Below are 3,645 nucleotides of genomic sequence, written 5' to 3' on the forward strand. Positions count from 1 at the left end.
ATATGGCAGAAGGGAGAGTCCTTTACATGTGTCGTAATCTGCGACCTGAAGGCTAAAGTCCAAAACAAAAACAAGCCCCTTTGCATGCGATAAAGAGGGAGAGAGGAGGAGAGAGAGAGGCCGCCGAAGGCTGCCGGCCGTACTAGTTCTAAAGAAACTCGCCGTGGTCACTTGGATCCACAGTTGGGATCCAATTCCCGACTGGTTAACCCTCTCCAACCCTTAGGGTTTGAGTAGAAGGGCAACCAAGGAAAAGACAAATCTTGTTGGAGGCTAGGATTGCTTCTCTCACTCTGTCTTCACAAAAAGGCGCTCCTCTCTACTCTTCCTCTCTTCAATAGGCACTTCTCTCTACTCTCTCTCTTCTTACTTGCTTGTTGCGAACCAATTAAAGATGAGGCAGTGACCAAAAGGTGCATGAGTGTCGTTTGTAATTGGTTGCAATCTCACCATGTGAGTGAACAAACCCTATTGATAGATATGGAGTTTCTATTTATACGATATCCACACCCTATGTGCTTGAGATGGCAATGAGCCTTTGCTATTTTCACATTATATGCGTCCCACAACACGACATTGCGTTAAAACTGAGCAAACTGTTCATTGATTTAATGAGGATTTAATACAACCTTCGCTTAGTCTTAACCCGGTGTCGTGTTGTGGCACGCATATAATGAAGAAATTCTTAAACCTCACATCCTATGCTTTGGATGAATGGGAACAATTACTACAACCTTCTCTCAGTCTTAACCATATAATGTGTGCATATCACAAGCTAGTTCTTTCCATATTGTATAATGCATCCCAAGAATCATATGCGGTAACGGATTTAAATAAATTAGTCTCGATGTTTGTGGAGAATGGTTTCAAAAAAGAGAAAATAATTACATGTATTACCAGTTCATTGAGAGGAATCAGTTTCCAGGCATTAGGTTTACCATTAGTACATTAAAACAACGAATTGGTAGAGGATAGGTCCACTTGGTGGCCTATCCTCCACCAAGTGTACCTTTCCTCAGGTTGGGGGAGGGCCACACACACACACACACACACACACACACACACAATCTATGGAACACGCACCGACATATCCACACACCTAGGCCTACATGGTCAACCCCTTGGTATATATTCTACATATTATGACCCAATTTTTGGATCGGCTCTATGTTTGTCATACTCAACTCATTACTTGCAGATTTAAGGTCTAAACACATGATTCGAGATGCAACCATAGACACATTACATGGAACACAATGATGCATGATATCCAATATTTGATAATAACTACAAACATGCAACCACACACGCACACACATGCTAACATAACGACAGTTTTACTAACAGATTTGTCATGGCACAGACAACAACATCATTGGCAGAAGAGTAAAACAAAGATCATGCAAGGACATACAACACGAGCAGGATGACGGAGCATTCAAGCAAGAACCCCTCCTCTTTCAGTTTTATTCTGGCATAGCCAAAGCCAAGTACTTTGTAATTGTTTTCATGATGCGTTGTCCCAGCATCCTGCAAATTACAAATTTCTAAAATGTACACTCTGTGGGAATTATGCATGTAAGGTCTCAAATAGACATTATGGTGTCTGCATCTCAAGTATTGTCCCCCCTCCCTCCCCCCCTTTTTTTTACAACCAGAGCACTTATTAATTTACCAAGTATTATGTAACAATAAGAAGCACTATTGGCTCCACTACAAGAGGTTGTGTGCTCTTGTGACGCTTATAGCGACGGAAATACACTGGGTTTTTAAAACCCCCGGCGTCGCTAAAAGCGTCGCTATTAGCGTCGATACGGGAACGTCTCTATAGTAGTCGCTATCGTAGTCGCTATAAGCGTCGCTATATGCGTCTCTATATAGCAACGCCTATAGCGACGGTTATAGCAATGCTAAAGGGCCATAGATAGCGACGCTGTAGAGCCTTATATAGCGATGCCCGAGATTAAATTTTTTTGGTATTGAATGCCCTGCCACCCATCAACCATATTGAATGTTTCATTGGTCTATTTACCTTTGAAGAAAAGTGCAAAGGTAAATATAGACCCAAAATAGTCACCCACAAGACAATATAATCATTAACTCCATCATCCATAGTACGTATTGTTTGCAAAATAAAGATTCAAAAATGACAAGCGTGAATTGATGGAAGTAAATAAATGACAATTGTACACGGCAACAAAATCACTTGATTGTTAATCATTGCAAATGTAATAGTTACAAACCATTGTCATTATTTAAAAAATATACATGGTTTTCAAAAATACATAGTTGCATGGTCTCATGATACATAAGCTATGACAAAAAGAAACTAATGCTATCTAGCTATGGCTAAACTGACGTCATCTAATCAGATGTCTCATCGCGTCCAAGCGGCGTATCTGTCGGATTCTGCAAAAAAAAACAATAAGATAGCTTTTTGTAAGTATAAACATATAGCGAGCGACGTTTATAAAACAATACAATAAATAGAAAAGAATAAACCCTAATACTAACCATGCCGCCGTCAGGATGTCTATAAGGGCGTTTAAGCCCTTCTTGCCTGCGTACTCATGCTCGTACGGTGTGGGATCACGTCCTGTAAACGACCACTGTCAAAACATGCAAAGAATCCATTATGTTAGAATTTCAAATCCCATAAACCCTAAACTATCGAACATAGATGCGAAAACACTTACAAAATCGGCCTCAAATGATGCCCACCTGCCGCTCCCCAAGTGGTGCGAGCTCCCTGCCTCTACTCGCGCTCTGGATGCCTCCTTTTGTTGCTTCCACTTATCGGGATTCTCACGCGCTTCTTTCTTCTCATGCTTCCAATCTTCTTTGGCCAGCCAATCTGGTATGTTCCATCAATGCTTGATTGCTTTTTGCACTTCCAAACGCTTATGCTTGCAGTATTTGGGCATTCGAACCTTCATCACATCTTCATTGAAGCGGTCATCCCGTGTTGGAACGGGAAACTCATCATGAAGCATGCTGATGACTCTGTCTTTTAATTCATTCGGTACTTCACTCCAGGTGTTTAGTATGTAGTGTCTAAACACCTGAGAGCAAAGACGGCGCATGCACGAAATCACCTTCTTGCCTTCATCATCCAAGATGATGCCACCGTTGAAGTCGACGGAGTAAGCAAGCCCTCTCGCTGCTGACGCGCGAACCTGGGTGTCTCGGTAGGGGTCTCTAGCGGCGTGTCAATGGGAGTACGGACGCCAGGTGTCTCCTCTGGAGTCTGAGCCCCGAAGCAAGGAGTGCACTGTGAGTGACTTGAGTGACTCCTAGAGAAGTAGCTAGTGGTGTGTAGCTATGGGGAACGGCACTCAGCCGCACAAAACTTGGTGTCGATGGCGATGCTGTGCCTGGTGTCGGGACGGGCAAAGAAGGGGAGGGTAAAGAGCCTCGTTTAACACGAGGCAGTGTCAAAGCATCGGTGGCGCCACCCCCACAACAACCGCCACCGCCACCACTAGAGCGTCGGTGCCTAGACGAGGGTGAAGATCGTCTCGTTGACACCGAAGCTTCGAAGCGCGCTGAGGACTCCGAAACAGAGGGAGATGCGGATGGATTAGGAACGTGCGATGGTGCGCTAGAGCGATGACGCTCCACGTACCACTGTCTCTGTTGGGGTGA

This window comes from Adiantum capillus-veneris, chromosome 25 (genome assembly GCF_014529385.1).
Source record: "Adiantum capillus-veneris isolate H3 chromosome 25, ASM1452938v2, whole genome shotgun sequence".
Lineage (NCBI taxonomy): Eukaryota > Viridiplantae > Streptophyta > Polypodiopsida > Polypodiales > Pteridaceae > Adiantum > Adiantum capillus-veneris.